General features: G+C 41.2%; 1 long non-coding RNA gene across 1 annotated transcript in view; it reads right to left on the minus strand.

The window, feature by feature from the left end:
- The window catches only part of LOC138923512 (uncharacterized), a 47273-nt gene extending 34420 nt beyond the window's left edge, over window positions 1-12853 (minus strand). The window contains exon 1 of the long non-coding RNA XR_011437196.1: window positions 12743-12853. This is a non-coding gene — a long non-coding RNA (uncharacterized lncRNA). The remainder of the gene's footprint in view (window positions 1-12742) is intronic.
- Between the last annotated feature and the right edge of the window lie 351 nt (window positions 12854-13204).

Raw genomic sequence — 13204 nt, forward strand, 5'->3', positions numbered from 1 at the left:
GCCATCGCTGAAGTTTGAAAATGTGTTTGTCTTCTTTTTCTTCTGTAATTGCAAAAGCCACATGGTATTGCGGACAGACTTGGAACCACAGTTGTGTCCTTGCCCTGCTGCTCACTAAATACGGTGGTTTAGGGAATGTCACTTAACTTTTGCCGCATATTTAAAATGCTGGTAACACTATGTTTCACTCATGCTTCTGCAGAGAACCAGAACCATAGGTTATTTATATATATATATATATATATATATAAATGGAAGAGAGAGAGAGAGAGATTGATTAATTTTAAGGAATTGGCTCACATGGTTGTGGAGGCTCAGATCCGAAATCTTCAGCGTAGGATAGCAGTCTAGAGACCCAAGGAAGAGTTGCAGTTTGAGTCCAAAGGCAGTCTGCTGACAGAATTTCTTCTTGCTTGGGGGAGGTCAATCCTTGTTCTCTTAAGGCCTTCAACTGATTGGATGAGGCCCACCCATATTAGGGAGGGTCATCTGCTTTACTCAAAGTCCACTGACTTAAATGTTAATCATATCTTTTCAGATACATTCACAGCAACATCTAAAATAATATTTGACCAACTATCTGGGTACCATGGCCTAACCAAGCTGACACAAAACATTAGCCCTTACGCAATACTACACTTTCTGTTTTTAGCAACACCAATAACAGGAAGTCCAACTTGATCTTGTCATTTTCCAAATCCCAAATACTACCATTTTCTATTTTTTAATTTTATCATTTATCAATTAGTATTTGTTTCTAAATTGACTTAATTCTGAATTTGAATTCTTTTTTTTTTTTTTTTGGAGGAAGATTAGCCCTGAGCTAACATCTGCTGCCAATTGTCCTCTTTTGCCTGAGGAAGACTGGCCCTGAGCTAACATCTGTGCCCATCTTTCTCTACTTTATATGTGGGACGCCTACCACAGCATGGCTTGCCAAGCAGTGCCATGTCTGCACCCGGGATTCGAACCAGCGAACCCCGGGCCATGGGAGGGGAATGTGCACACTTAACCACTGTGCCACCAGGCCAGCCCCAAGAGAAGCTCTACTTCTGAAGAGACAGAATCAGTGTCTAAAGCCAAAAAAAAGGGAGAAAGAGAGAGACTGGAAGTACATGCTTGATGGGGAATTGGAGGATGACGTGCTACATTCTCTGTAAGGTGAACATTTTCTCTATTTTCCCTAAAAATGTCTCTGTCAAATTTACATTGTATGCTAATGCAACTCATTCTTTATGAATGTAAAAAAGTGCAAGTTGTGCTTCAGAGTTGCATAACAGAAACAAAATCTGCTGTCAGAGACAAAGTATGGGATATAAATGCCTTTTCAATCAAATGATTGTTGGACGTCCCTTAGACCCAGGCACCTGACCAAGCCTTGGGCATGCAGAGATGAAGTAGACACAGTCCCTCCTGTTATGGAGTTTTGCACTGAATTCTCCATCCTGTTACTTTTTAGAGTAAGAAAATAATTTTAAAATACGATTGTGTTTTTAAAACAACTGTAGCAAATGAGTATTGCTAGCAGGTGATTTTCTCTCAATGAATCCTGATTGAAGTTGGAGAAATAATCTGGCAGCCCCATCTGGGTTATGGGTTCAAGATTTCTTCTTTCTATTTTAGCCCGATTTCACCAACATACCTTGGTAACTGCTTCAGAGCAGTGTTCCATAAGTCTGGTTGATAGACTCATCCACCAATACCTTTAAGTCTGAAGCCAATCAATGTATTACTGTTCAATAAGAATCGCAGTGCTATGTCATTTAAAGATGAATCAGATGACTCATTGGTGGCCCATTGTCCCACAGAAGATTCTTGGATTATAAGAGCCTCCCTATTTAGGAAATCCGGAGGGAAATACTAAGTGATCAAACTTGTATTGACCATGTTTGAGCCTGAAGATAGCTGGAAGGACATCAAACCCTTCCACCTACCAGGCCTTCAGGGCGGGGTTGAAACAACTTCTTCCTGAACCTAATAATGAATCATCTGCTTTAATCACTTTCCCGTGGCCTACTGAGTAACTGCTATGATTAAAGAAATTCATTTTTGCATAAAACTGGATCATCTTTCAATATCCTTTCAACACTGGAATTTAACTGAATGAAGAATGTATTGTTATGCTTTCCAGAACCAACCCTTTGGTTAAGCCAGTTGAGCAAAAGGAGAGACAGGACCTTATCATCATTATTATTATTGTCATCGTGGTTAAAAATCCCTCTTCAATAAATACCACAGTCAAATCTCTGCTTAGTCCCATTTCCAATCTCCCACATTCATGCACTCATTTGTTCATTCATTCATTCAAGAAACATTTGCTGTTCATAAGCTATGATAACCACATAAATTACCCTTGAAGATCTGATGGATTTTAATAAGCACATTGACCATTTTGGCACAGTATAAGCAGCTAAGTCATGAAGGTCAGGAGAGGCTTCCTGGAAGAGGCAACATTTGGGCTGAGTCCTGAGGGCTGAATACATGTCAGTCAGGTGGTGATGTCAGAAAATGCAGTTCCAGGCAGAGAGAGCAGCACACGGGAGGACCAAATCTGGGTAAGAGCATGAAAGAGGAAAACCCTGGGAAGAAAGCAGGAAGGCCAGATGCTCAATGTGACTTGAATGAAGGCACCTGAGGGGGATGGTGCGAGAAAATTCATAGAGTTTTAGGTCTATCCTAAAAGCAGTGGAGAACCATTTGAGGATTTACAATAAATTGATTCCTTAAGTATTAAATAGATGAAGTTGTAGTGGTACCACTAGCAATACGAGCCATCTTGCACCAATTTAAAGGAAAAACAGATCTAAAACTACAATGCAATATCTCCTCACACCCCCGGGAAAGACTACAATGGAAAAGATAAACAATGCCAAGCGTGGGCAAGGACCTGGAGCACCCGGAACTCACGCACTGGGAAAGCATATCGTGACAACCACTTTGGAAACCTTTGTTGGTAGCAACTCCTAATGCTAGCAACGTATGCATAACCTATGACTCAGCAATCCACTCCTTAAATATATACCCAACAGAAAGGTGTACATAGGTCCCCCAAGAGGCATGGACGAGAATGTAGCATTATCCCTAATAACCAAAAACTGGAAATTCCCCAACAGCTCATCAAGAGTAGAATATGTAAATAAATTATGGTATCTTCCCATAATAAAACACCATACAGTAATAAGCATGAGAAAATTATACAACGTAAAGCAACAGGGATGAATTTCACAAATACAATGCTGAGCTCATGAAGCCAAACACAAAAGAGCACATGTTCTGTGACTGCATTTATATGAAGTTCAAAAAGAGGTAAAACTACCCAGTGGTGTAGGAGGACAGGATGTGGCTCTCCTTGGCGGGTAGTTAATGGAAAGGGCATGTGGGAAGCCTCTGGGGTGGTTACAATGTTGTTTCTTGACCTGAGGGCTTGTTCCATGGGTGTGTTCATCTTGGGAAAACTCATCAAAGTGTATATTTATGATTTGTGTTCTTTCTGTATGTGTGTTATGTTGCAATAAAAAGTCACTCCCCTTCCCCAAACACACACACACACACGCATACACACAAAATAAGAAGAAGAAAAGAAGACTAAAGCTACCAACACATGCGTGCATTGAAACTTGAGTCTAGTGAGAGACCAGAACAGCCTTCTCTGCAGGGAGGCCAGCTAGTGCAAAGGTAACAAAAGGGGGCCAGCTGCCTTGTGGGTTTCGGAGTCCTACACAGTATTTTTAACATGTGAATTAGTCACCAACATTCTAAAATTTTTACATAAAAATCTAAATGCCCTTCCTTCCTTGCTTTTCTAAAAATCCTTGAAGATCTAGAAACACCACAGGCCACAGGGCATGAATCTCCTAGAACTGAGTATTGCTGCCCACATTTTGCCCCAGTCCCCACCGCCTGCTTCACACGCTCATACCATCCACCCCTATAGGCATCTGAATTTGTGACAATGGATCTGCTGCTTTGAGGATTCACAGAAACCTGAGTTTTATCTCCTTTGCAGTGTCTTCACCACTACAAGGCCAAGTCATTCGGCCAAGTGGACCACAGATGCCTTATTTGTAAAAAGGAGTTAACGAATATCCTGCTTACCTAAAGGCAAGGAACTAGATCAGATAATACCCTGAAATCCTTTTCCAACTTGCAGATCTTTTTTTTCTTAAATTCCTGGCCTCATTTCCACTTTCCTTCATGCAACACCAGCCAAGAGGATTTGGAGGAACGATTCTATGGGTCTAACGCTCCCTTCCTTGCTACATTGCTCACGCAGGATAGCCTAGGAGAACACTCTTGAATTCCTTGCATCTGACAAAAGCCCAATCCATCTCAGTTGGTCTGTACTTCTTTTATTCTACCAGGTACATTTAGATGGTTTGGATCCAGAGAAGAAAGCCTGATAGAATATAGGGGCACCCAAATGGTAGAAGCCATGTTGAAATGGTTTAAATTGCTGTTACTTATGGAAGACATATACTGTAACAGCACCAAGCCGGGCACCTTACATAAGTTTTCTCGTTCAATCCATCAACAACTATATGAGACAGGCATTTTCATCCCCACTTTGCAGATGAAATAGGCTCTGAGTGGCCAAATATGCCCAAGAGAACAGAGCAGCTAAGACTTAAATCTGAGTCTGCCACCTGCGAAATCCATGCCCTAAACCACATGCTGCCTATTCTGTCCTGAGACCAAGGTTTCATGTTCCCTTCCAGCAGAAGACAAATGTTTTTGGGCAATAATGGGTTACCTTCCCATGGACTCCTGATACCGTACCATGGAGCATGAAACCAAGGACTGAGGGGTCCAAACATCTCATTGAGGGTGCTGACCACGTATACAAGCACACTACAAACAAATCTCCCATGGAGCTCACCCCCAAATGATGTGAGTTAAAGATCGGGCATTCGCTCCTCATAGTTTCGCTCCTCAACTTTCTTATAAATCATTTTCTTGCATTAAAAAAGATCTACATCCTAGAAAAGGGAAATGTAATTTTTTCATAATTGAAAGGTTGTTTGTTACAATATGTGGATAATTTGGCAGTTTTCTATCACATTTAAAAACTGCCATATAAAACACTATGAATAGGAGGACACAGCGTAAGCTTACAAGGAAGATATTAGTACTAGCAGCAGTTCCATGAGCATTGAGTGCCCACAAATATCTAAATAAACCAGACTAATAAAAATGGTGACCGGGAGGGGGCAGAGAAGAAACAAGGCTTTTCTATGTTGATCTTTCTAAATTGTTTTGACTAGTGGACCATGAGATTAGAGGCAAGCAAGGGAGTAGATGGAATCTAAGGACTGAGAGCCAGGCCTCCAGCACAAGTAGATCTGGGTGAAAAGTAGGAAGCAGCAAAGCAGACAAAGAAGGAGTAGGCAATAAGGTAGGACATCAAGCAAGAGAGTATTGTCCCCCGGGAGACAAGTGAAGAAGGGTATTACTGAGGATGCAGTGGTCAAATGTGTCAGACGCCAAGGAAGGGGCCGGCCGGTGGCACAGTGGTTAAGTGGGCACGTTCTGCTTTGGTGGCCCAGGGTTCACTAGTTCAGATCCCGGGTTCGGACACGGCACTGCTTGACAAGCCATGCTGTGGTAGGCGTCCCAAGTGTAGAGTGGAGGGAGATGGGCACGGATGTTAGCTCAGGCCCAGTCTTCCTCAGCAAAAAGAGGAGGATTGGCAGCAGATGTTAGCTCAGGGCTAATCTTGCTAAAAAAAAAAAAAAAAAAAAAAATCGACAACGCCTGACTTGTCTCCTTGTCCGTAAGTCACAATTTCCAGCTCTGGAAATCTCTCTATTGAGAGGTTGTGTGTCTATTAGATAAATTCAAAAAGGTAGTGAGGTTAGGTTTATCCGTAAACAACACATCAGCTTTTTAGAATATCCCACTCAATAAAATGCTTCAGGACACTGCTTGAAATGCCTCCTATTAAAATATTAAATCAAGGGCAATAACAAAATCTGATAAAGCAGTAGAAAAACCTGAAGATTTATTTAAATGTTCCACAGCCCTTATGGCAAAATTAAGGTACAAGAGTTGCTTCAGTTCTGTGGGTCAGAATCTGTGAGAAACTACCTTCTTCTCTACTTGATTTCATAACAAGAGATCGGCCAAATGGATGAGCCAAAAGTTTGAAGGCAGCCAAGTTGCATTGATTAACTCTGCTGAAATTGAGCTAAGGGGCAATTCCCTAGGAATTAGGAACCCTGAGCTCTAGCCCTGAGGCCAACTTGTTCTATTGGAGTTGACCATTGAAAGACCTTAACTTTCTGGGCCGTTTCCTTATCTGTAAAACAAAGGGCTTGGACCTGATGCCATCACTTCAGCTTCCAGGGTCTATGATTCTGAGAGTTTAAGATGGTGTTAAGCTTTACAGGCAGTAGAAAGAGATTCACTGGGGCCACCACTATCCCACTGTGGAATTTGGGCAAATTGTTCAACTTCTTTGAGTTTCAGTTTCCTCATTTTTCAGCTGAGTTGTGAGAACCAAATACAATCCTATTAGGAAACTACTCTATTAAGGGTACTTTGCTATTCCACGCTAAGGGAGTAACCAGGAGAGGGCAGCATATGTCAGGATCCACCTGCGGAGTGTATTCAAAATAGTCACATCCCTGCCCCGCAGAGGTCCAGCCAGGGGAGTAGATAAGTTTCTTCTCTTTTTCAAGCTATTAAATTGGTGATGGTCTCCTAGGGACACGAATGGACTGCGTTAGGAAGTTTGGTGGTTGATTAACGCTTTCTGCAACGAATACAGGATTGGTGAGAGGCAGCTGTGGCTCTGAGTTTGCAGTCCCAGGTTTAAATGTGTACAAGTCTGTCCGATGATTTTTTAGTTCCATTTCATTCCTTTTTCTTTTACTATCCCCTTTCTCTCCCTTAAAGACCCTCTCCTCTCCCCAAATAGGCTTTGAGTCCTCTTCAATCTTTAACTTCTACTAACACTGAGAGAAGACAAGTTGGTAGAGAAGTGTGGCAAAGGCTGACTTTCCTGATTGGTTTTTGTGGTGGATCGTCTGCAAGGATGATCACTATGCCCCTCCTCCAGTCAGGAGAGGGGTCAGTTTCCCCATCCCTGAAATCAGGGCTAGCCTTGGGACTTGGTTCGATGCACAGAATACAGCCAATGTGATGTCCTGGGATTTCTGGGCCTAGACCCTAAGGAGCTGCATAGATTCTTCTTTTACTCAGAGGTAATCCAGCCAATCATGTGGACAGAAGAGACCACGTGGAGGAGAATCTAATTTCCAAACACGTAAGTGATTTCAGCCAACACCACAAGAAAAGTGAGACCCAGTCATCCCAGCCAGTCCCCAGCCATTCAAGTGTCTCCAGCCAAGGCACCAGACAATGTGAGCGAGGCCATCTTGTTTTTTGGTAAAGATTAGCCCTGAGCTAACATCTGCTGCCAATCGTCCTCCTTTTGCTGGGGAAGACTGGCCCTGAGCTAACATCCGTGCCCATCTTCCTCTACTCTATACGTGGGATGCCTGCCATAGCATAGCTTTCTGAGCAGTGCCATGTCCGCACCAAGGATCCGAACCAGCTAACCCTGGACCACCCAAGAGGAACGTGCAAACTTAACTGCTGTGCCACTGGGTGGGCCCCAAAGTGAGTGAGGCCATCTTGAATCCTCCAGTCCCAGGAGAGCCCCTCCAGCTGAGACCGCATGGGGGCAGGCATGAGCTGTTGCAGCTGGACTCTGCTCAGATCCTCAGCCCAGAGAATTGTGCACAATAAAAAGATTATTGTTCTAAGCCACTAAATTTTGAGAAAACTGAAGCTCCGATGACTTCATTATCTTACCCAAAGTCACAAAAAGACTGAATAGCAGAGCTGAAGTTAGAATACAAGTCTAGGCTCCCCGTCATTGATGAAATTCTTATTCTTCCTCCTCACACTTCATTCTCGCTCCATAAAGAACTTGAATTTCAAGATTGTAATTATAGAATGATAGGCTTCAAAGGATGAGCATGTTTAGATGGTACCAAACATTTCAGCTCTCAATTATATACTGACTCACTTTGCTCTCTAATTACTTGATCAGACAGATTTCAACTCATAATTTCTTAGAAGTCAGCAAAACAGAATGTGCTTCCTGACTGTATTTTGAAATATATTCATTAGATTTATTATAGGTAAGCCTTACTTTTCACAATAGAACTAGTCTTTTAAAAGTTGTATGTAAAAAAACCTATGCAAATCTAATCATATTTTAATGAAATGGAAGTTTCTGTTTAAAGAAAATCAACAGTGAACTTTTCAATACAGCGTGAATCATTTTTAAGATACTGAAGCGCTACAGGCTCATTTTCTGTCCGGGAAGCTGAGATTTTTGAGTTGGATTTTCTTAAATTTTGACACAACTTGAAAAAATGAGATTTGTGCAGTGTATAAGATGGGCTTATGAGAAGAGGAAAACATTATGTGATGACAGAGGCAGAGATTAGAGTGCTGAAGCTGTAAGCCAAGGAATGCCAAGGATCAACAGCTAGAAGCTGGAGTACCCCCAGAAGCTAGAAGAGGCAAGGAAGGGTTCTACCCAGAGTCTCAGAGGGAGTACGGCCCCGCGGACACCTTGATCTTGGACTTCTACCCTGCAGAACTGTGAGAGAACAGATTTCTGTTGTTTTGAGCCAACTAGTTTATGGTTATCTGTTATGGCAGTTCTTTTTTGTTTGTTTGGGTTTTTTTGCTTTGTTTTTGTGTTTGTGTGTGTGGTTTTTTCTTTTTTTTTGAGGAAGATTAGCCCTGAGCTAACATCTACTGCCAATCCTCCTCTTTTTTTGCTGAGGAAGACTGGCCCTGAGCTAACATCTGTGCCCATCTTCCTCTACTTTATATGAGGGATGCCTACCACAGCATGGCTTGCCAAGTGGTGCCATGTCGCACCTGGGATCCAAACAGGCGAACCCCGGGCTGCCAAAGTGGAACTCGTGAACTTAACCACTGCACCACTGGGCTGACCCTCGTTATGGCAGCTCTAAGAAACTAATACCATGTACATCATTTTCTTTGATTTACAAGGAAAAATTAGGGCCGGTCCAGTGGCGCAGCGGTTAAGTTTGCACGTTCCACTTCTTGGAGGCCCAGGGTTCGCCAGTTCGAATCCCGGGTGTGGACATGGCACTGCTTGGCACACCATCATGTGGTAGGCATCCCACATATAAAGTGGAGGAAGATGGGCATGGACGTTGGCTCAGGGCCAGTCTTCCTCAGCAAAAAAAATGAGGAGGATTGGCAGTAGTTAGCTCAGGGCTAATCTTCCCCCCAAAAAACAAACAAACAAAAAATAAGAATTTGGTGTAGTTTGGGAAGTCAGCAAAAGTAAATACGTGTCTTCTATCCATCATCTTTCACCAGAAGTCTCTAGCCCACTTTATATCTCTTAACATGGCAACATAAGAATTTTCCAAATTATTAGGAAATCTTCCTAAAGCTCATTTTTATGGTCACATAACCACATATTCCAATGGAGGGTCTCATGCTCTAACTGTTTGATCTATGGTTGTGTTTCAAAGTTTTCAATGGAAATAACACTACAGTAAATATCTTAGTCAAGACCATTAACTCTTTAAGATTTTCTTGATATATACCCCAATTCATCAAATCCAAAACACCATCCATTGTAAGAGACAGTAAAAGAGCTGAAGAAATTTGCTTCTGGAAAAGAGGAAAGGGAAGTTGGTGAAGTCAAGAGACTGATTTTTACGTCTTTCAAAACATTTTGATTCTAACTATGTGTATCTATGAAATCTGATAAAAATAAAAACTGAAGGGAAAAATCAAGCCAGAAAATTATGTCTATGGTGTGACCTCAATTATTTGAAACCAATAAAACAAATTCATGGAAAAATTACTAAGGATCAACAGGAGTAAGTTTATGGTGAGTTTTATTTTCCTTGTTATCTATTTCTGGACTTTTCAAAATTGTTTGAGGTGGGTACCTAGTTTCTAAAGAAGAAAATAAGTTTATTTTTTTTTCTTTATTCTAAAAAAGAAAAATAAGCAGAAGGAAATATACCAAACTATAGTTCTTGGGTGGTGAAACTGTGGATGTTATTTCTTCTTGTGCTTCTCTAAAATTTCTGAATTTCCTCTAATAAACATGTTTTGGGGCTTTAAGTGCTCGAGAAATAGACAAAGAGTTAAGGCAAATGAAGAATAAAATATCACACTTGTAATTGGTAAACACTATGTCTGATCACTTGCTCCAAAAATCACATTTCTGTGTTGGCTAGCTCAATCAAATTAACTGGAAATCTGTCAAACGTACATTCCACTTGGTGCTGTGAGGGCCCTCCAAATGTGCACTTAGAATCAGTTGCTGAGGTGTGACACAGCCTTTGGGATCTTTTAGTCCTAAATATCCAGGGAAACACCCAGGAAATATTGATTCTTCCCATTAGTGTTATCAAAGAGTTGTTCCAATTTGTTGCTAAGTGACAACTCACAATATTTAGCATTGAGAAAACCAAGAATGTCAAATGGAATTTCTTGCTAGTGTGACTAATTAGTAATTTTCATAAATGATTGTTAATATCCTAGAGCGAAAATGAAATTACGGAATAAAAATGTGTGTAAAGGAAGCCTGGGTAGTTTCCAGAGTACACTCCAAGGGGAAACTAGAATTTTCTCCAGGTTTCTGGAAATCATGATTTGCTGTAGATCTGGGATTGCCTAACTGATGGGAGTGTGTGTGTCTTACTGTTGGAAGATGAGCACTTCAATCCTCTAACTCTGCTTGGGTCGGGGCTGAAGGGGACGTCTGTCAACTTGGTGTAGGTCTTTGTCTTCTCAGTCCTGCTCAATCATTCCTATAGTTTTCCAGACCATAAAGCCCTCTTTGTACCTTCTCATCCCACTGAATTCCCGTTAAATTTAATATTTTTCCCTGAACATACTTTTATTTAATATTTAGGAAGCCAACATCCGTATCTGAAGAGGACAGTGGAAAACAAATGCTTGGTAATCTTTACAGCCAAGCAGCCTTTGGATGAGTGGACCCAAAAGCATTCATCTTAGCCACTGGTGGTAAAATGGACACAGGTTCTCACCTTTATCTGTTTAAATTATGACGATCCATTTAAAGCAAATAGAGTGACTGGAGGGCCATGCACATTGTGCCAATGGTGCTTTATAATCTAGAATGATTTCTAGAAGTTCTTTCTCAGAATGCCATTGGGATCTAGATTTTTGGCCATTATAGTCAGCCATTCATATTCCTTTAGAGTTGTGTCTCATTTTTCTGTTTCTTTGAGCCCAATGTGATTGCCTTTCTTTAGCAAACTGGGAGTGAAACAACTTACAAAAATCAGGTTCATAAAAGATATTCAAAAGAATGAGCCAGTAGCATTTGGGCTACAGTAACAAATAGAAGATAATTTGAAGGGAAAGAAAGTACTAACCAATTCACAACCCACTTGCTGGGATATATTGACAGAATCCTGAGGGTATTTATGAATAGAAGGTCCAAAGAAATAAAAAATAAGGTGGAGCCACAGCACTCCTGGTGTACATGGCAAAGCACAGTGGATGCTGCCGTGGGCTGCTCAGATGCTCTGCAGCCCCCAGGCACTCCTTACTCATTCCCCAAGCTGCTGGGAGTGGTGGCAGCTAATGGCTCTCAGCTGAGTCCCCTCCAGAATTGCTCTTGGCTAGGAGATCGAGCTCACACAAAGTCAGGACAACCTACAGCTATTGACTGGTCACTGGCTCCCACCCTTGCCTCAAGGAAAGACCACCCGAGGGCCATCCCAGCTCCCTTTGGGACCAGCTGAGCTCTTTGCTGAAACTGCATAGCATCATCCTTTCTCCATTTGCCCAAACAGGTTCTTTTCTTTTCTCTTTTGTCTCCCCTTCTGAAGTGTTGATCCCAAGAGCACCTCAATAAACTTCCTGCTCTCAAATCTCCTTCTCAGAGCCTATTACCCAGAGAACCTGACCTACAACACACAGACACCTTCAGCTGGTTCAAAGGGGATCATCTATCAGCTTCAGTCATGGAAGTACTTCCAAGGGCACTGTTTTTAAACAGAAAACTCATTTTGTCTTGTTATTTTGAGGTATATGTTAACAAACAGATTGCAAAACAGTTCACATGCTCTGCTTGCCATTAAAAAGATAATAAATACATACAATTCATAATAATAAAGACTTGAGGACATAGTCAATGAACTAATACTTTTTGAGTACCTTCTTTTTGTTAGGCATTAAGTTTGCCATTACACCAAAAATATGAAAATGGCAATTATCTTTGGGTGATGGAATTAGAAGTGATTTTTATTTTCTTTTTTTTATGATATTTCCCAAATTTTGTTTTGTAATTAGATACAAAGTTATAAACACTATTTTATATGTCAACCTTAGATAACTAAATTTTCATTTTATCGAGCATTTTAATAAACATTTGTTATATTGTGGCCGGCCCAGTGGCGCAGAGGGTAAGTTCTTACGTTTTGCTTCTGAGCGGCCCGGGGTTTGCCGGTTCGGATCCTGGGTGCGGACAGGGCACCGCTTGGCACGCCATGCTGTGGTAGGCGTCCCACATATAAAGTAGAGGAGGATGGGCACTGATGTTAGCTCAGGGCCATGCTTCCTCAGCAAAAAGAGGAGGATTGGCAGCAGTTAGCTCAAGGCTAATCTTCCTCAAAAAAAAAAAAAATTGTTATAATTTTTATATTACTTGTAACCCTAAATTCTTCTTCCACTCTCTGAAAAGCCCAAGACTTACCAAAATAAAATGTGTCAATCCAACAGAAGTTGAAGAGCAAGTCTTGAATTTCAGGATGTGGGATATGCAGAGTTGTCATTAATTCTCTTTTACTGAAATAAACAGCCTGAGTGTTTTCTGAATCATTTGCATTTTGAAGCTGAGAAAAGGGAACTCTTAGGTACTTCCCGCTGACCTCAGATTACGTTACAAAAGGAATATAAAGTTTTCCCAGCATTGAGTCTTGGACAAAGACACCATTGACATCAAGAAAAACAGAGCCCACATTTGAGAGTTTGGAACCAACCCTGAAAAGAACTGGTATTCTTTATCAGTCCAATCCCCAATCTGTCATCCAAATATTATATCCATTAATTTTTTTCAAATGTTTATTCAAATACAAATGTTTATTCAATGTTTATTCAAAATACATTCTTTTTTTTTAAAGATTTTATGTTTTTCCTTTTTCTCCCCAAAGCCCCC

Source organism: Equus caballus, chromosome 3, assembly GCF_041296265.1.
Source record: "Equus caballus isolate H_3958 breed thoroughbred chromosome 3, TB-T2T, whole genome shotgun sequence".
Taxonomy (NCBI): domain Eukaryota; kingdom Metazoa; phylum Chordata; class Mammalia; order Perissodactyla; family Equidae; genus Equus; species Equus caballus.